Source organism: Pinus tabuliformis, chromosome 1_2 (assembly GCF_031772625.1).
Source record: "Pinus tabuliformis cultivar Carrire ecotype Pingquan chromosome 1_2, CPIR1, whole genome shotgun sequence".
NCBI lineage: Eukaryota > Viridiplantae > Streptophyta > Pinopsida > Pinales > Pinaceae > Pinus > Pinus tabuliformis.
In genome coordinates, this window is record NC_142298.1 from 712,387,486 (window position 1) to 712,409,615 (window position 22,130).

The following is a 22,130-nucleotide window of genomic DNA, read 5'->3' on the forward strand; positions in this document are numbered from 1 at the left end:
GACTTTGCCTTTCTACACTGTTTTCAACCGTCTCTATGCTCTTCAATGTCTAACGCTCTAGCCTCTATCACTTTGATCTCTGACTAGATCAATCCCACTGATTCCTCCCGCTACTATGTACTTTGGGCTCCTGTAGCAAGGTACAATCCATGAGATAAAACCACACAATGGGAACTGCCCAATTTTAGCCCTCTTGGGACTATCACTTCAAATCGCCCCACCTCACACCTAGAGGTATGGTTGCATGTGATCCCTTTGCCCACTTGGCTAGAAATTTCCCCCTACTAGAGGTCTCTGCATGACTATATGCCTCCACTCGGTCTCCTCTCGACTTCTCCAATTATGGCTACTCCACAATTGTCTAAGATTGCTTCTAAGACTAATTCTTCTCTACTTGAGTGGACCTCACCACTCAGTCTCCTCTCAGCTTCTCTAGTTTTGGATGCTCCACAACTTCCTAAAGTTGCTTCAGAGGCTTCTTCTGGGGTTGCATGTTGAAAGGTAATTTACTCTCCCTATCAGCTATCAAGTCTCTAACCTTTGTCTTGCTCCTCAAGGCTTTGCGTGCATCTTGATCCTCAAAAGCATATAGGTTCTTGGCTAGCACACCAATTTGTTTCATCTATCCCGTCGTCACGAAATTTTCTGGAAAAAGAGTTGATTTTAAATCAGTGATATCTCCCTCATCCGAACTCCGATTCGGACAATTTTTTTTTTTGGGTATTTTTTCGTAAAGAATCCAAATATTCTATTTGTTTCTGAAAATTTTGCACAAAAATTTTTAGATATGCTCTGCAAACTCGCAGCCCAAAACTCAAAACTTCGAAATCTCCTCTAGTATATTGTTCTCAGCTCTGATACCATGTAGAAAATCCTGTAGATTCACAAGCTCATGTAATCTACTAAAACAAGAGACAAGAATCTACTTCTACTCTTTATAACGGAATCCCATAAAGATCAATGAAAACAATAATTGACAAGAGGAAGAACATCAATGGCACATAACACAATAAGTATCCGTGGAAAAGTCACAACTCAAACCCCACTATCTGTATTGCATTAATCAAAAATCCAAGATGATAATACAATGCTTGTTCTCACAAGAACAATCCCAACACTCAGTAAAATCAATCTCCAGCTCACAAGCAATCTCAAGCCAAATCCAAGCCTCTTCTCTGCTCTCCAAGCTCCTTATTTCCTTGCGCCCTTGGTCAAATAATTCAGATGAATACAATATGCTCTGCTCAACCTTGAGCTTAACCTACACAAGTATTTCCTATCCTCCGCTTGATGACTTCCTTTGGCCAATACTTAGCCAAATTTCCAAGCCTTCAAGCTTCTAATTCTTTGCACAATTCCTGAGAGAATTAGCATGTATTTAAAGGGAAATTCATTGTCCATAACTGCACAATCCCTTCTAGGTTCAGTTCCTGATTTCATGCACCATATATACAACTCAGAAAATTATACAACAAATAGTACATTATCTCTGCACTTTGTCTCAACTGGGTCTTTCTCAGAATCGACATGCATGAGTTTCTGATGAGGGAATCTTTAGTTAACTGAAGTAGCACTAGTTGAGTGCACTAATCCATCAACTGACTATTAAGTCACTAGTAGTTCCTCAAACAATTTGGACCTAATTTAACTAGACTTAACTCAGTAAGCTGAGTTAACAAATTACCACTCATACTTAACTCATCCTGGACCCCTATAATATAGGGAGAACATATACATGACTTCAAAAGACTTCCAACTCAAAATTCCTAAGTCAACTCACTCTAGTTAACTATTACAAGTCGCCATGAGAATAAAATTTGATTTAATTCTCAATTTAATTCAAGGACAAATTAAACTGGAATTTCTGGATTCTATTTTTAACATTTCTTGTTGCTATTTTCAACATCCCCTACTAGTCAAAGGAAAGGTAGGGGTAGGAAATCCAGCTTATCATTGGTGAAAGTCTGAGCTCGAGAAGAGCTAGTTACAAGTAGATAATATTATGTTGACAGGGCCCTTAGAGATTTGAAGGCCCATGGTGTTGTTCCCCAATGAAAGATCTTTCGTTTAACTATAGAGGGTTAGAAAGCAACCCCAAAAACCTTGCTTTCAAAAAACTGATCCAGATTGAAGGACTTGAGGTTATTTTATTATAAGAAACCCTAGGTGAAGGGGATCTTCGCTCAAATTTCCTAGAGTGTGTTCTACCTTTCTGGAAGTTTGTTTGGATGGATGTTAGAGGACGCTCTGGGGGAATGGCATTGGAGTGGGATACTCACAAAATTCATGTACACAACACTTGGAGTGTTTTCTCTATCCCTGAGATGTATGGATTCTCGGTGGAGTTGGATACAACCTTTACTTTCCTTAACATCTATGGACCGAATGAAGAGAAGATAGGATTTTGGTCAGATTTGTTTTAGAAGTCAGCGTTGCAGCGAGACAATTTAATTCTGGGAGGGGACCTCAATTTTTCTATGGGGGCTGCAGAATCATGGGGAGAGAGGGATAGGCCAGATGTTCTCTCTGACTTTTTCTCACACAATTTAGACACGTGCAAGCTTATTTATCTAGAGCATATCAAAATCAATCCAACTTGGAGGAATAAAAAAGTTTGGGAGGAAAGGGTGGCTAAACGAATTGATAGGTTTTTGGTGGTAGAGGCCTTGGTGCATAAATTTGGGTTTATGTGACAATGGATTGGAATGGGCGGAGAATATGATCACTCTTTGATCCTGTTGGAAATCAAAGGGAAAACTCAGAAGCCAATAAGCCCATTCAAGATTAGTGTCGAGTGGTTGTAGGATTAAATTTTCAAAAACTTAGTTAACACAAATCGGAGACACATTGATAAGGGGAATGGAATTTTTGTAGCTTATCAATTTGAGGACAATTTAAAGAGGATTAAGACATTGATAAAGGAATGGGCAACTAAGAAGCTATTCAGGGAGGAAGAGGAACTACTAAACATTGAACATCAACTAAGTATAGTATCAGACTCCAATGATGAAGGCTTCAGGGATCATGTTTCTAGGGAGGAGCTGGACAGATTGATAACCAAGAGAAAGGATATTCTTGCTGCAAGGGAGGTTGAATGATGAATAAAAAGAAGAGAAATTTGGCTGGAGAAAGGCGATGAAAATACAAATTTCTTTCAAGCATATGTGAAGACTCGGAAAATGGAAAATGCAATTTGGAAATTGGAAGATCAACTAGGAAGATAGGATTCCAATTTCGAAGCCCTAGTTGCTTTGGGTAAAAACCACTTCTCAAATCATTTTAAAGCTCATGAAGCCACCTCATTTGTAGAAGTCATTAGAGTGGAAAATTTCTTCCCTAGATTTGTGGAAGAGGAAGAAAACCACACTCTCATGCATGAGGTCTCTAAAGAAGAAATTAAATATGTCCTTTCAAGCTTATAGAAGGAAAAAAGCCTAGGCCCGGATCGGTGGGTTGTGGAATTCTTCATCAAGCTCTTTGACTTATTAGGTGGTGATTTCTGAAAAGTGGTTAATGAATAAAGAGAATAGGGAAGAATTCTACTTGCCTTCAACTCAACATTTATCCCTCTAATCCAGAAAAATGATAATCCCTCTTCCTTTAAGGAGTTTCACCCTATTTCTATTTGCAATTTTATATACAAAGTTATATCTAGGGTGATATCCCAAAGAATCAATCCCATTCTATCAAAGTCCATTTCTAATGAACAATTTAGGTTTTTGGAAGGGAGGCAAATCTATGAGGCTATTAATGTGGAAAAACAAGGTCTTCATAGAATTAAAACCCATAAACTTAAAAGACTAGTCATCAAAATTGACCTATCTAAGGCATACGATCAAGTAAATTGGCTCTTTGTTTGCTTACTCCTAACTCATGTGGCCTTTGAAGTTCCCTTCATAAACATGATCATGAGATGTATGATGCCATTATCTTTTATTGTTCTCATAAATGGAGTGGTGTCTTCTCTCTTTAGAGAAAAACATGGTCTTATACAAGGTTGCTTGTTGCCACCCCTTCTCTTCCCGCTGGTAGCTTAAAGACTTAGTAGGATATTGAAGTCAGCAAAGAAAAGAGGATATTTCAAAGGTGTAAGTGTTTCTCATGCCCTCACTATAACACATTTTCTATTTGTAGATGACATTTTAATTTTTTGTAATGGATCGTTAAGAGACCTGCAAACTCTTCACGAAATCCTTGAACTTTTTAGTAGAGTGACTGACATGGTTATCAATGTTTCAAAATCTACAATTACTATTCACAACCTAGAGATTCAGGAAATAAATAATATAATAATGTTTTTCCCTTTTGAGATACTAAATTTTGACTCAAGGCTCAAATACACGGGGTTCCATTTGAAACCTAATTGCTATAGACTTGAAGACCAGTTCTGGCTTCTAGCAAAGCTGGAAAAGAGGTTGTCTTATGGGAGCCATAGATGGTTGTCTAGAGCTGATTATTTGGTGTTGGTTAAATCAGTGCTAGAAGCAATGCCTGTCTACTGGATGTTATTGGCATGGATTCAAAAAGGGGTATTGGAAAAGGTTAGACAAATTTGTTTTAAATTTCTATAGGAAGGGACTCGGGATTCCTTTGTTTTACCATGGGTAAAATGGTCGAGGATTGCAATCCCAAAGCTCTTAGGGGGAGGGGGCTTAAAAAACATCTTCTTATTCTCCAAAGCTCTAGCAACAAAATTCGAGTGGAGACTACATGCTACAACCAGTCTATGGACGAATGTAGTCATTCAGAAGTACATCAAGGAAGACTCCCTGGAGAATTGGATTAGGCATCTGAACAAATCCAAGGGAAATATCTCAACAGTTTGGAGGTATGTGTTAAATTCATTTGACTTAATTTCTTCTGGGCAAGCTTGGAAAATTGGGAGTGGGCATAGAATCAAATTGGGTTTTGACCCATGTTCGGGGAGTGGGGAAGGACACATCCTCTCCCCAAATATCATAGACTATCTCCGAGATAAAGGTTATACAAGACTCAATTAGATTGGAAATCTTGCAACAACTAATTTTTTAATTCAAGCTTTTGTGATCCATAATATGTATGACAAAAAATCTTTCAGTGAAAATCACATAGGAGAAAATCTCATCGATGCGTTTCGAACCAACTAGTGTGGTTCGTCTTCAAGACATGATGAGGAACCAAATCTAGGCATCGAAATAAATAGATGTAGAGAAAGGCTAACTAGCCGTTAGAATATAACAGCGAGTTTGACTCAAGAAACTTTATTAATATTACTCTATAATAATTTTTTATTGATAATATTTTGTTTTGATTAAAGAAGGTGAAAAGGTCAAACTAAGAGTTCCAAAATAAATAATATTATAATAAATTTTATTATTATAAATAATATTATTAATAAAATTGATTTTATTAATAATGTTACTAAACCAAAGGAAGGTCTTCTAACTAGAAACACAAAGTAAAGGCTACCAATAAAGAAAATAATATTATTTTTACTATTATAAATATTATCATTAACAAAGAAATATAAAATAAAAAGGAAGGTCTTCTAATCAAAATATAATAATAAAGTCTTTTAAACAAAATTTAAAAATAAAGTCGGACCTTAAAAAAAAAAAAAAAAAAAAAAAACTAGTAAGGTAGAGCAGGGATCCAACACCTATTAATACTCCAATCATCGTCTTTATTCAGGTTAATAGGCCTTTTTTCAATTTCCAAGGTCTCGCTAAATTTATGATGATAAAATGGTCAATCCTTGTAAGAACCCTAGCCTCTTCGATGCAGATGTGATGATTTTTCTTTTCCACATGTTCTGCCAAAGCAGAGGAGTGAGACCTTCCATGCTTGATGTCAGCAACGTGCTCATAAATCCTTTGATTTATTGATTGACCAGTTTCACCAATATATGGAGTCCCATAGGAGCATGGAATGATGTAAACACCTTTCCCATCTTTGGGGTTCACAAGGTCCTTAACTGATCGTAGAGAGCTCTGAATAGTGCTAAGGGGCCTAAATGTCGAAGGAATCTTATGCTTTTTCAAGATCCTTGCAATCTTATCTGTGGTCCCTTGAATAAACGGAAGATGCACTCTAGAAAATTGATCCTTGGATCATTCTTATTCCTAGGACCTTTTTTAGGCTTAAGGAAAGCTCTAAGACACTAGGTCCTTTTATACCCAATCTTATTAAAAACTTTAAGGAGGTGGGTTTCTTCATCTTTTAGGTGATTTTCATCATAAACTCGTAACGCCCGAGTGGCTAAGGTTTTGAGAACACCTAGCTTTTGAGCAAGGCAATGATGTGAACTCACATGTAGATTTAGGGTTGGTTTACAACAATTGAATTGAATACTCCTAGAGGCCTTCAGGAAGAATGGAGGCAGTCTGTGGATGCATTGTCTAGGGCTCATATTAGGTTAAATGATCACGAAGACGAGCTAGTTTGGTCTTCTTCCCCACATGACTTCTATATGCTAAAATTGGGTTACATTTAACAAAATTTCCTATCTCAAATGGCTGAGCCAGAGTGGTGGTGGCATTCAATGTGGAAGGATAAATGTATCGTACCTTGAGAGCTAAGCTTTTGGGTTGGTGCATCATGGCAAACAAGGTTCCTACCTGGGAGGTGTTACAATACAAATTCTTAATCAGTATGGAGTGGTGTTCATTATGGAAAGGGTCAAATGTAACAATTTATCATCTCTTCGTGTCTTTCTCCTTCACCCAACAGGTGTGGAATGATTGTAGAATAATTCTAGGTTTACAATGCATATGGGATGGGAAAAATTTTGTATAATTCTAGTTAAGTTGGACTTGGGACCGAGCGAATAGAGTTGTAAGTGCTCTTCTCCTTATTTTCTGTTAGTGAGTCTATCTCATGAGGAATAAAGAAATATTCCAGGGTCTCTCAACATTCCCCGAGAAAATTACAACTAAGGGCCTAGCAATACTTAATCATTATCCAAAAGTTAAAGACATACCGACCATTAGACCTATAACAGAGGAATCACCATACAAATATATGCCCTTGGGATACTTCAATAGGGCCTTCCAAGGTGCAGGAGACCAACCAGGAGGGGGTTTTGTTCTTAACTTGTCTAAGCATCATGCCTTTCATGTAAAAATTGTAATGGGGTATGGTACAAATAATTGAGCTGAAACACTTGCTTGCAAATCCTTGATGGCTTTTGCTATTGAGGAGGGATGTGTCAAGATAAATTATTGTGACTCTTTATTGGTGATAAACTGGGTTCATGTCGTACAATAATGCAGGAACATACAATTGGTTAAATTTGTGGAGGATATTCAAAGTATAATTCTTTCTGTTACACACTTCTCTTGCAGATACATCTATAGGGAAAGGAACCAAGAAGCCGGCAGGATTTCTAAGGAGGGTCTTCTCCTGGATAGGGGGCTTTGGCAAGTAACTGAGTTTCAGGGTCAATATTTCTCTAAGTTTTACCACAGACCGCACATGGAAGAGGCTCAGATAATATGAGGCATGGATTCTACCCATGCATGTACTAACTTTTTGAGACACCGGATGCGATGTTACGTGTTTCAGCTCTTCAATTTTTGAGCCTTGTGCTTCTTACAATGCGAGTTTTTGCAAACCTCTATGTTCAGAGGGATGGTTTCGATATCATATTATGTTTGGACTTGCCTATGGTTTTATTTGTGGGATAACATTTGTATGCGGGGATGCCAGAAGTGCAACTAGGAGAGCCCAGCAGCAGGAGCTGCTAGGCAGAGGGGCTGCAGGAGGCAACGGGAACAGAGATGCAGAGCTAGGTCAGCCTGCGCGCGGGAGATGTTATTTCAAATTTATCTTAACAACTCGTCGGCTCTGATTGACTACACGCCCTCTGTTAAGGCCTACAGAAATCCCTGATTTCGACTGCGCAGATGCCATGGTTTCTAGGGCTCCTTCCCAAGATAGCCTTACATATATTATCATATTTATTTCTCTTAAGAATAAATTATTTTATTATTATTATGATGTAAAAAATTGTATTAAAAATTAAAAATATATAAATTTTGAAATTCAACATCAATATTTTTCATATAAAAAAAAAACAAAAAAAATAATAATAATAATAATAAAATTTAATTAATTAATTAAAAATGGTCTAAATAAATTATATTAAAAAAGAAATCATGCAAATAAACTAATTTAAATGAATATTGTAACTAAAAATATGTTGTTATTTATTTTTATATTAACTTCATTATCCAATTATTAATTAAAAAAATTAAAAACTATCAAATTAAAAATAATATAATATATGAATGACTATATTTATTCTCTTGTCTATTTTTATTAATAAAACTATATAGTAAAATTAAATATTAAAATAAATTAGATAAATGTACTTTTTATTAAATGTTACGACACTTGATTTGATACTTCATATAATGACAATTCATTTTCATAAATATTTAAATTTGATAAATGTACTTTTTATTAAATATTATGAGACTTAATTACATATAAAAGAAATTGATTTTTTATTTTTTAAATAAAAAAATTATAACAATTCAATTTTATATATATATATATATATATATTTTAAAAATATATGCACACCATTTTGTCATTTTTTAAATATTTTATCAATAGAAAAATACCTCGCTTTTTCCTTAACTAACTTCTTGTGGAGACTAAATTGCATCCCCTTCCACATGGAGCAAGAGTATCTTGCTCTTCACATGGAGAATTCTATTTATTTTCCAATAAAGTATACATGCTCTGCACACTTACAGAGATCTAAGTTTGGATCATGTTTCCTAACCACTATGAACTAGTCATACCATCTCATTTCCAGATCATCAATCATAACTTTATGTTCATATTAAATTGCATTCATTTTGGTAGGTGTGTATTGCAATCAGAACTTTACGTGCATATTAAATTGCATTAATTTTCGTAACTGTGTATTGCAATCAGAAATATTAAATTGCGATTTTCTTCCGTAACCGTGTATCGTATTGTGTGTACATTAATAGACACTGTACATTAATAGGCGTTGTCTATAGAAGTCACAAATTTCACATGTACTGTTATTTTTTTTTGGAGTAGTCTACGTAGGCGGAGGAATGACTCGTTTTCCGGCACCGCCCGGAAAATCGTTCAGCTCCGGCCGCTGGCAATCCCTCCGCTCTCCGCCACCCTCCCCTGGCAATCCTGACATTCCCTGACAGAAGATCCGATCGGGGCTGGCAATCCTGACATCCCCTGACAGATCGGGTCCGAGCTGGAGAGTTATTGCCATTGGAAATTCAAAATGAGGAATTGCGATCCCGCGGGCTGCTCACTCACCTTCCTCCTCGACTCGGCGCCTCCCGCTCTGCAATTCCTAAACTCTGCAGCTCGCCACCCAGGTACAATTCGGACGAACCTCCAACTCTGTTAATTGAAATTCCCTTCAATGCGAAATCGAAATTCCCTGATATGTAAAATCATCAGGTTCTGGTCACTGGTTGCTGTTATTTTCATTGTAAAACCCTTGAGGACACCGAGTATCCTCAACAATTAAATTGACAGATAGATTTTGGGAGCTGACGTGCAGACAAGTGGACTTGACACTGGAACAATCGCCATGGTTTACATGACAATAAACCCCCTGTTTTGAAGAGCCCGCGTTTTGTTGCTGTTATTTTCATTGTAAAACCCTTGAGGACACCGAGTATCCTCAACAATTAAATTGACAGATAGATTTTGGGAGCTGACGTGCAGACAAGTGGACTTGACACTGGAACAATCGCCATGGTTCGAACGAGTATTTCTATTGCGAATTTGGTGGTCCGAACGAGTATTTCTATTGCGAATTTGGTGGTCCGAAAGTGGCTCGTCAAACATCGAGGGTTATCAAATTGTATCAGTCATTGCAGTTCTGCGACCCGGAATTATGCACTTGCCGGATGCGAAATTGAGGTTTTCTCACGAATATTGTAGCGGGAGTTGAGGCGATCAGTAGAGAATGCCAGAGGTATGTAACGATTCCTAAATTTTGGGGCTCAGGGTTTTCTTTTTCTCGTGTCTCTATGTGGAAAGGAGGGTTGAGGCATATTTTCGGTAGTAGGATGTATAATGTTGGGGATGGGATTTGAAAAGAGGGCACTATAATTCTTCTGGATTAATTTTGGTGGAATATTGAGAAGGGTATTTGATGTATTTCGTGAATTAGAAAATAGGGTATTCGTTAGTGTAGAAATGACTACGCATTATGAAGAAAACGGGAGGGTATCATGAGCTTGTCATATATTGACACAGCGTAGGCAGTTTTGATTCTTTGTTTTCTCGTGCTTTTTGTTTTGAAGAAGCATTTCAGATCGTATGAGTGGTTGTTCTTGTTTTATTCACTGGTTTTGTCTTGTGTCTGCAGATCGATTTGTTTTCCTTAGCTCTTATTTGACAAATAGTCATTCTTCGCGTCCTCTGTGGTCGAAAAACCCCAGAGACCTTGGCTATGGATTCATTAAGAAGGAAGCGAAAAGGAGCAGCAATAGATCTTGCCATTTTGGAACAGAGAGCTCGTCTATGTGATGATGGTGCATCTTCCACATCATTGGCCACACACCTTTCTTTCCAACAGCAGAGGAAGCGGAGGAAAGAAAAGATGAGGGACGAAGAATTGGGTTCCCGGCATCTGCATCCTACAGCAGCTGCTACTGCTCCTCCTCCAAGAAGGGGTTGTTTACCTAATTCACCAAGGTGAGGGTTAAAGAGAAAGGTTGGCTGCATTGATCATGCTACTCGGACTGGCAGGAAGCGGAAGCTTGAAACTGATTATTCTTTAGGCCTAGAATTGGGACGAGGCAAATTTGGTCTGGTAAGAATATGCAAGAGCAAGGCTACTGGAGAAGAGCTGGCCTGCAAGACTCTGCCCAAAAAGACTGAAGAAAACGTGCATAAGGAAGTTGAGATTATGCAGCATCTTTCAGGCCATCCCAGTGTTGTCACACTCCAAGCCATGTATGAAGATGCAGAATCTTTGCATCTTGTGATGGAATTATGCTCTGGTGGACCCCTGATCGATGAGATGTCTAGGAATGGATGCTACTCTGAGCACCAGGCTGCTAAATTGATCAAAGAATTAATAATGGTCATTAAGTACTGCCATGAGATGGGCGTCATCCATCGAGATATAAAGCCTAAGAATATTCTTCGAACTAGTACAGGACAACTGAAGCTAGCTGATTTTGGCTTGTCCATGCGGGTTGCAAAAGGTATTTATTTCTGAGCTTCATTGTAATCAACCCTGTCTCTCATTTTAGTAAACACATAATTTTATGACATCCAGACAAGGGCATTATTATCATTATTAAATAACCATGGATTTATGTTGACTTATAGTTCATTAACATCACTTGTATTTATTCTAACAGGACAAAACTTATCAGGTGTTGTGGGAAGCCCCGCGTATGTTGCTCCTGAAGTTTTGGCAGGGACCTATTCAGAAAAGGTTGATGTGTGGGCTGCTGGTGTCCTCCTGCATGCACTGTTGATAGGTGTATTACCATTTCGTGGGGAATCTGTTGAAGCCATATTTGAGGCAATAAAACAAGTCCAATTGGATTTTCATTCTGAAAAATGGCAGTCTATCTCAGGACTAGCAAAAGATTTGTTACCAAGGATGCTTTCCAGGGATGTTGGAAAGAGACTTTCTCCAGAAGAAGTTTTTGAGTAAGTAAAACTATTGTACTACCAGGAATTACATATTTTGTATGCGGTGTCTTGTATTTTTTGCTAAGATGCAATTATGCACATATGAATTTTATGATCATATCTTTTGTTGCTGCTGCAGGCCACCCTTGGATCATGTTTTACACAGAATCTAATATAAAGGTGCGATCAAGCAGTTCAAAAAGGAAAAAACATACCTATCCTGTCAAGGATGAATGGTCAGAATCCCTGCCTTCACTATCCCCACGTACAAGGGAGAGGGGATTTGCTCTCACGTCCAAAGCAACCAGAGTATGATATCCAAGCAGCAGGTAAATATGACCTTGTAGATGCTATTGCATCTGCTATCTCCAGGATAAGATTATCGGAACTCAAAAGGAGCAGATTGTGTACCACTACATATCCTGTTCCACAGCGGTGTTCATCTAATCTAAAAAGTAGCTTTGTACAGCATTTTGAAAAACATGCTGACTGTTACTGACCGACAGTGCTCATTAATTTTACGACCCAAAATACTTTGACATTTCAAGAGTGACTGATAACATGAGTCATGCCATACACTGACTGAAGTAAGCGTTGCAGCAGCTGCATTTTGAAGATTAAAACTGATCTGAACATGAAATGACTCCATTGTTTGTGCCAACCTAATTTGCAACTTCCTATGGTGATCAGCAATTCTAATATCATTTTATGTACAGCTTCTAAAAGATTAGTTTGACTATCTGTATATATTGGGCTTCCCAATGAAGATGGAAAATGCAAGATATTAGAATTGAATTTTGTATAAAGCATAACAATATCTTCTATAACAATTTTTGGTGAAATACTGTTATTTCAAATTAAATTGCTCTTGTTTGTGTTTTAAGTCCTCGTTTGAGGTAAACGATAGTACACTCTATGACGTGCATTGAGCATTTTAGCAAATTTGGAGGAAAAAAGAATTGCTCAGCACCAGATAATTAATAGAATCAAAGTCATTAATGAGACATCTGTCAATTTTCATGATACATCTAAGCTTTTGACATTTCTGTGTTGCCTTGCAATTGGAAATCATTGCAAAGTTCAAACAGTTTAATATCTTATCCCTTGCATCTACAATTACTTGTTTACAATGAACAACCATTCTTTGGATTTAAATCCTTTGAACAAATGTTCCCTTTTTATATAATAACTATAGTTTGCTAGGCCTCGTTGAAAATTTGAACTAGGGGCTCCATTTGTAAATGAGATAGCAACACTCATAATTAACACTGAGTAAAACACCATCCCTAACAAAATTGTTTCTTTGAGTTCATGTCCAGTGAACAAGTGTTTGTCGCATTTGTTCTCAAATTGTTTTTTGTCATTGGTTTGTAGCATAAGTTAGAAAGCCACTAATGCCCTAAACTCTGCATATACAGTGCTTGTATCCTGCAAGTCTACACCCCGAAATTGGTAATTAAGTGTGTAGGATTTAAACCAATAAATTGACCAACATTTGTGTTCCTTGTTGTTTAACTTGGTTAATTCATGTCTTACATTATTACCAAATTTGTGATATCTCTACAAGAAAGTAAACTAGCGAGCCAATTTAATCAATGTCAAGTCATTGCTCACTAAGGGAACGTTTTTTTCACATCAAATGCCTACCTATGGAAAGAAAATTGCCCATGAGTAGCATTTCGGAATGTTCAACATTCATGCAAAAGATGAGTGTTATCTTCCATTTAAGGTCTGGTCTTAATGCAATCCCTAAATAATCATGATTATAAAGTTTTTATGATATAAATCTACATAGATGTGGATCAAAATATTAGACATATTGGTAATTAATAACATGGAATGCTATCATCAATTTCAATGCTGAACAGGGGTTTGTCGAATCTTATAAATTTTTGCATTAAGATGAATCACATCAGTTCCTCATTTTCCAAAGAAGTTAGATAAAAATGTCATAGTGCACAATGAAGCAGTGTCAAGTTAGTGGTTCAAGTCATTAATTGACAAGAGGATGGATCATCGACAGCACAAATGACAGGAGGAAGGCATCAAAAGCATGGACAGCACCATGATTTCTTATGTAAAGGAGACAGAATGTGTTGGTTGGTATGGATATATTTTTTATTTGTGTACTTTATAAAACTACAAACTTGTATTTATGTAAGCATTGAAGGTTATAGAGTATGGACAGGATGCATAATGTATTGGTTGGTATGGATGTAAGGGTTTATTTGTGTACAAGGAGAAAAAGAAACTATAGCCTCTAGAAGTGATTCATTATGTCCATCTAAACAAAGATATGATATGCAGATCCATCATGGAAAGATAATAAATTCACACAAGCATCCAATGTATCAAACATTGACACTTGAATATGCAATACCAAGCTTTCAAGTGGTATCAGACCTGGGCATGGGCAAGTTTGTAATCTTCTTCAAAAATACCAAATCAGGCTTCAATTCCAAATAAGGGGTTTGATTTGTGTCTTGTTTGCTTCATGTTTTTAGAACTCATGGAAAAGTTGGCTGTGCAGTTGGTAACAGAGTTCATAATTGAAGCATTAGAATAACTAAGAATGCATGTTTCAGGTTGACTTGGTTCAAAAGCAACAGGTTCAGAAAACTGCACGTCAAGATGCTATGAACCCAAGAGCTTCTTTCTTAAATATGAACACCGTAAATAAAATTAGATTTGTTTTGATCATATAACAGATCTAACATTTGAGAATATATTTGAAGAACAATTTAGATTGATGTCCAAAACACTAATTCATTCCCAAATTGTGGTGTGTATACAGCATTGTTACAGCTTAGTCTGCAGTATTAGACCAATTACGTGAGAAAATACAGAAACATTGCAGTAAAAAGAACCAACAATTCAATTTGTTGAACAATTACAGAGCCATGTGAATTAACTCGACATTCCATGTCAAAGTTCAAAATTTCATTAAACTTCAGGAGAGTAGTGGCATATAATTGATCTTTTACTTTTGCATTGATGAGGGCTCAAACATTCCTCGGTGCTCATCAGGGACCCATATTTTTAATATTGCACTGATGAAGGCTCAAACTTTCCTCAAATTTTGCAGCACCCATGTTCTCAATGTACCTAGAGCCTTCTGAAACAACCCAACATTCCATGTCAAAGCACAAAGTTTCATGAACTTTATGAGAACAGATTATGAAAAAGGTATTTTTATAACATAGCAATGGGAAAACATAAATATACTTATCATATGATAAAGGGCCACCTGACGACGCCATGATAACCTAGCTTATCTATTCTTTGTGCTTATCTATTATACATTGATGTCGTGGTGATCATATATCTCATTGATTTCTTATCCCTTGCATCTACAATTACTTGTTTACAATGAACAACCATTCTTTGGATTTAAATCCTTTGAACAAATGTTCCTTTTTTTTATAATAACTATAGTTTGCTAGGCCTCGTTGAAAATTTGAACTAGGGGCTCCATTTGTAAATGAGATAGCAACACTCATAGTTAACGCTGAGTGAAACACCATCCCTGACAAAATTGTTTCTTTGAGTTCATGTCCAGTGAACAAGTGTTTGTCGCATTTGTTCTCAAATTGTTTTTTGTCATTGGTTTGTAGCATAAGTTATAAAGCCACTAATGCCCTAAACTCTGCATATACAGTGCTTGTATCCTGCAAGTCTACACCCCGAAATTGGTAATTAAGTGTGTAGGATTTAAACCAATAAATTGACCAACATTTGTGTTCCTTGTTGTTTAACTTGGTTAATTCATGTCTTACAATATTACCAATTTTGTGATATCTCTACAAGAAAGTAAACTAGCGAGTCAATTTAATCAATGTCAATTCATTGCTCACTAAGGGAATGTTTTTTTCACATCAAATGCCTACCTATGGAAAGAAAATTGCCCATGAGTAGCACTTCGGAATGTTCAACATTCATGCAAAAGATGAGTGTTATCTTCCATTTAAGGTCTGGTCTTAATGCAATCCCTAAATAATCATGATTATAAAGTTTTTATGATATAAATCTACATAGATGTGGGTCAAAATATTAGACACATTGGTAATTAATAACATGGAATGCTATCATCAATTTCAATGCTGAACAGGGGTTTGTCGAATCTTATAAATTTTTGCATTAAGATGAATCACATTAGTTCCTCATTTTCCGAAGAAGTTAGATAAAAATGTCATAGTGCACAATGAAGCAGTGTCAAGTAAGTGGTTCAAGTCATTAATTGACAAGAGGATGGATCATCTACAGCACAAATGACAGGAGGAAGGCATCAAAAGCATGGACAGCACCATGATTTCTTATGTAAAGGAGACAGAATGTGTTGGTTGGTATGGATATATTTTTTATTTGTGTACTTCATAAAACTACAAACTTGTATTTATGTAAGCATTGAAGGTTATAGAGTATGGATAGGATGCATAATGTATTGGTTGGTATGGATGTAAGGGTTTATTTGTGTACAAGGAGAAAAAAGAAACTATAGCCTCTAGAAGTGATTCATTATGTCCATCTAAACAAAGATATGATATGCAGATCCATGATGGAAAGATAATAAATTCACACAAGCATCCAATGTATCAAACATTGACACTTGAATATGCAATACCAAGCTTTCAAGTGGTATCAGACCTGGGCATGGGCAAGTTTGTAATCTTCTTCAAAAATACCAAATCAGGCTTCAAAATTCCAAATAAGGGGTTTGATTTGTGTCTTGTTTGCTTCATGTTTTTAGAACTCATGGAAAAGTTGGTTGTGCAGTTGGTAACAAAGTTCATAATTGAAGCATTAGAATAACTAAGAATGCACGTTTCAGGTTGACTTGGTTCAAAAGCAACAGGTTTAGAAAACTGCACGTCAAGATGCTATGAACCCAAGAGCTTCTTTCTTAAATATGAACACCGTAAATAAAATTAGATTTGTTTTCATCATATAACAGATCTAACATTTGAGAATATATTTGAAGAACAATTTAGATTGATGTCCAAAACACTAATTCATTCCCAAATTGTGGTGTGTATACAGCATTGTTACAGCTTAGTCTGCAGTATTAGACCAAACTACGTAAGAAAATACAGAAACATTGCAGTGAAAAGAACCAACAATTCAATTTGTTGAACAATTACTGATATAATAAAAAGGACTCCATTTATGTCACTGTTGATGATAATCAATCACATCCCGTATCATTGTCCTATAGAAAACCTGCATCAGTTGAAGGAAATCATTCCATGGCATGGATACCCCATGAAAACCGTGTGGCGAGAATATGAAATAGCTGAGAGAAATTCAAAACATTACTACCAGATTGAGTATTAGGTATCACCCAAAGTAGATAGCCAAGAATAGGTGCTTGATAACTCTCTAGAAGAGCATTTAAAATTCATAGGCTATAGTGATAAGTTACCTGAAACAGAAAAATGGGTACGGTTTTTGAAAATGTGTATTGGAAATGCCACTTTCAAAGTTTCAGGAAACCAGGAAAGGGCTGTGTATGTGTGTGCATGCATATTGTGTATATACATACACCCAATGCTACAAAAATATGTTGTGTTATATTAAATCAACTGTCCAGCTGCCAAGGAAGCATGAACATCATGGCTTATGCAATTCAATAACCCACCACTTCCTTCCCTGGAAATATCAGTAGAAGAAACGAAATGGCCAAAGTCAAAATGGACCTCAAGTATCATTAAGAGAATATGGAATGCAAGTCCAGGATTCATCATTTGGGATCTCTGGAAAGCAAGAAACCATTTTTTTATCAAGAGCTAATCAATGCTGGAAATAATTGGGCAGGGACTTACAGACAATCAAAGAAGATATCAAATCCCAAATAGAAGAGAAGACTAGGGCAGCCAAACATCTCAAGAATTGAGATTTCCGAAGGCTTGGAAGGTCCAACAATCAGGAAATCATACTCCTCTCACTAAGGGATAGACAATAAGGGACCCCTAAATGTTATGTGGACGCCAACCAAGGATGAGTAGTAAAAATTAAATTTTGACACAGCAACCAGTGGAAGCCTTCTATTGGTGGCCGAGTCCTCAGAGAAGAAGATAAATCTTTTATTTGTTTTGCAGATTCATTGGCAGAGCTATGGGCCATAAGGCTGAAAATGAAGCTCTTACAGAATGAATAAACTTTAAAGTTGTGTCAGATATGGAATCCAATCTATTGAAGTAAATGGGACTCAAAACTACTAATTGACATCCTTAAGGGTGATGCTTTGAGTAGTTAATGGTTATTAGGAGCAAGAAGGACTGGATTAAACCAGCCAGAATTTGAATGAATATAATCTTCAACCACACCAGGAGAAGAACCAACAAAATAGCTAACCCAACAGCCAGGATGGGTGGTGCCTTACCTGTCCCAATCCTTCTTACCTTTGAAGAGGTATGATCACCTGAAAAACAATAGATCTTACTTCTTGGCACCAAAACAGGTCCGACACAGAAGCCAACTTATACATCTCCTTAGAACAACTTCAAGAATAGAATTGTATAATGTGGGGAGACGCAGGGACAAGATTAGTGGAGAATGCAAGGATGAAGTTGACAGTGGCCTGGAATTGAACAGAGAGTAACTTCACTGAGTCAATGCTGTCTTTCAAAATATCACACTGAAATTGGCAGTCCTTGGTAAACTGGTTAAGGACTATGCAGAATCAACAAACCAAAATAATGATGAACTGCAGGCAAGCATGAGGAATGATTATTTTAACATCAACAATCAGCTGTAGTGCCTTGTTGTGGACAAAGGAAAAGGAAGTTATAACATACACCAGATACGAGGAGACATAGCCAACATATGAGCAGTTTCGACGCTGAAAATGTTTATAGCTCTCTGTGAACTCACGTGGAAGGGTTTGCAAAAGTTGTTCACCCACTCACTTGTCAAAGAGCAAGTTCCTTCAAGAGAGTATTGCTTAGGAGCAAAAGTTTCTGTTACTTTTGCTTCAATAACTGGAAATACTAGTTAATTTTTGGAAGCTTTTATGAAGAAGTATAAATGCTTGTGACCCAGAAGTCATACCAGGAACAATATAGCTTAAATTGTAGAGATAATCCAGGAATAAATTGTGTTATGAAAAAGCAATTGGACCTAATGGGACAGAAGTAAATCTACAATTTTGATGTATGCAACTGCAGACACCATACTGGTGGCCTTATCTAAAAGAGAACTTTTACTCCACAAATAAAAATAATATTGCTTAGTCATAAATCTTCGTTGCTCAAAAACCTGATGAAAATAAACAAAAGAAAAAAGAAGAAAACATGGAGATCTGGTTTGTTGCTTAGATTAAAATTTGTGTTTGATTTAATTTTTAAAACCAAAAAAATTAAAATTGGAGTACGTATTTACTATTAAGGTTTGGGAGGTGTTACCTACAAATGATGCACTTCAAAGATGTTCAAAGTCCAATCATCAAGTACAAACTCAAGGAGAGTTTGAGAACATCACCCACTGTCACTTCAATAGTCATCCTCCTCACTTTAGGCTGGTTCTTTTCCAACACAGGGGGGAATCCCTTAAGATAAAATCACTAATCTGTCCTTGAATGTGGATCCAAAAATCATATTAGTGAAGTGGATTGTTTTAGGATTTTAGAATGTGAAAATGGTGGAACTGAGAGGACAAGTGCCTTATCCTTTGGGTTATGGAGTCAGAGCAGCATGAAGGGAACTAAGTTGAACATTTACCATATGAATGTTCCCTTCACCCTGACTCCATGAAGGTCCCCAAGATGATGATGAGGATCACCAAATCTTCCTTGGATGAAGGGAACTCCTCACTATTTAACCACTCTTGGCTTACGCATGTAACCAAGGTCCACACTGTCCCTCCAAATATGTAGAATATGCCTCAGACAATGTGAGAAGATACCTTGGTGGTGAGAAATACCTCCACATATACCTCCAATAGTGATTTATACACCAAAATATGCAGAATATCCTCCGAACAGGTGATATCAAAAAAATAAACTAGAACTTCCCCAAAGAACCATAGCTCTCATATCCATGATTTGTACCTTCATCTAGTCAAGCTAGATGAACAAGGTAGTCCTCGGGCAAAGAGAGACAAGGTAAATGGCCTTCAAGACAACGCTCATGCCAATGGATTCACATTCTTATAATTGAATTACTGAGAAAAGGATGCCTCTGAAAATGCATAATGAAACATTCATTTTCAGGTGATAACAACTAGGCTTCGTATGGGGACTGTACACTCTCATAGGGTGCAAGAAAACTCCAGAATCTCTAATGGTTGTTGATATGCATGATGTACCTACAAAGGAAAAAGGCTAGAATAGGTGACATGATGGGTCCAATCATTCACATTTCCTGTCACCCCAAGTACAAAATCCAATTCAAATTTATTACCAAAATACTTAAGAAACCTCATATCTAGCTTCTCATTCTCAAGAGCCTCTGAAGATAAGGCACAAGCCAGGATGCCACAAGGAATGTAACATAAATGAAACTTAATGCTTGCAAACATCAAGCTTATTCCTAATACCTAATTTACAATGCGGCTATACAATCAACTCATAAATCATAAGAAATTTCCCCTTGTGTTTGGTAACAAACCAAAATAAGGAAACCTTGAGTTCCCCCAATGTTTACGTTTTAACTTCTGGAAATTTGTTGATGAAGAATAAGGATGGGTTGATCATATCCAGATTGATTTATATCTCTGCATGCAAGGTCCATCCTCTACTAGATAGGGTTGATATAAAAGCGATCATTGGGATACAAATAGGACAACCCACTATCAAACAAACAATCATATCTAGAACTTACAAAAAGGTCTCACCAGAGGCTAATTTGAAATGGAAGAATGTAAATGGAAGAAATCTCTGCGGGCTTTGTGACAGAATTGCCCCAGACAATTAGGAAGCATGACTCTCTTATTTTGGTAATAAGTGCACTTACCAAGGTTATCCCTGGTAGTACAAACTTAGAATATCTTAGCCAGATAAACAATAAGCCTCATACACATTATTCAATATTGCTTATAACAACAAATGCTATAGTATAAGCAAAATTAAACAGGGAAAGCTAATGCAATAGTTGAACCTGAATTATAGTCCATCAGGCTGTAGTTTAGTGCTCGAATGGAGCAGTTGTTGTGATGAAGATCCAGGTTCAAATCCCGGTGGGCATGCTCCTCCCTTGCATAGGATTTGCTGGTTGTGGCTATTGTTTAGACTTCAGGCGTTTGGGTTTGGTTCATCTTGTTGAATAATGTTAATTATATTTGTTTGTGTACTGTCCATATCCTTGTGATCATTGTTGGCCAAAATTAAAGTATTTTGAGATGGCTTAGTACCAGCGACCCACCCATAGCCACTACAATTACATGGGATAGGGCAATTTTCTGGGTCCACTGTTTAAAAAAAAGGCATCTTCCAGTCTTACAAAAATAGTTTAATCTGAATCATTTAAAGTTAAACTCATTGATGTTCTTTTAAAGTTAAAAATAGTTTAACTTTTAGTTTCTGTTAATTTTGTCAGGTCCCGCCATATCTTTAACTCGGCAAAATATGTTGATATTGATTCCTGGTTAAATGCTAATGGTGGAGGCGGGTCAAATTTTTGACGTCCGTCAATTCAAATGCATTACTTGTGTTTCTCCTTCTCAACATTTTCACCCCTTCGCATTGATATGCAGCATATACTTATGGTCATGTATGCATAAGTAGTCATAGCGTACGCGTTTTGTTCAGTGAAACGCGGGCTCTTCAAAACAGGGGGTTTATTGTCATGTAAACCATGGCGATTGTTCCAGTGTCAAGTCCACTTGTCTGCACGTCAACTCCCAAAATCTATCTGTCAATTTAATTGTTGAGGATACTCGGTGTCCTCAAGGGTTTTACAATGAAAATAACAACAACAAAACGCGGGCTCTTCAAAACAGGGGGTTTATTGTCATGTAAACCATGGCGATTGTTCCAGTGTCAAGTCCACTTGTCTGCACGTCAGCTCCCAAAATCTATCTGTCAATTTAATTGTTGAGGATACTCGGTGTCCTCAAGGGTTTTACAATGAAAATAACAGCAACCAGCAACCAGAACCTGATGATTTTACATATCAGGGAATTTCGATTTCGCATTGAAGGGAATTTCAATTAACAGAGTCGGAGGTTCGTCCGAATTGTACCTGGGTGGCGAGCTGCAGAGTTTAGGAATTGCAGAGCGGAGGAATTGCAGAGTCGAGGAGGAAGGTGAGTGAGCAGCCCGCGGGATCGCAATTCCTCATTTCGAATTTCCAATGGCAATAACTCTCCAGCTCGGACCCGATCTGTCAGGGGATGTCAGGATTGCCAGCCCCGATCGGATCTTCTGTCAGGGAATGTCAGGATTGTCAGGGGAGGGTGACGGAGGGCGGAGGGATTGCCGACGGCCGGAGCCAGACGATTTTCCGGGCGATGCCGGAAAACGGGCCATCCTCCGCCTAGGTAGACTACTC

General features: G+C 37.2%; 1 protein-coding gene and 1 pseudogene across 2 annotated transcripts in view; both read left to right on the forward strand.

Moving 5' to 3' along the window:
- The window catches only part of LOC149207717 (polyamine oxidase 7-like), a 279,337-nt gene that overhangs the window by 157,122 nt on the left and 100,085 nt on the right, over positions 1-22,130 (forward strand). The gene's annotated exons all lie outside the window — the stretch shown is intronic.
- LOC149207718 (serine/threonine-protein kinase PEPKR2 pseudogene) lies at positions 10,437-12,145 on the forward strand (annotated as a pseudogene). The gene is made up of 3 exons (XR_016252905.1): positions 10,437-11,207; positions 11,367-11,661; positions 11,784-12,145. The product of XR_016252905.1 is annotated as a serine/threonine-protein kinase PEPKR2 pseudogene (transcript).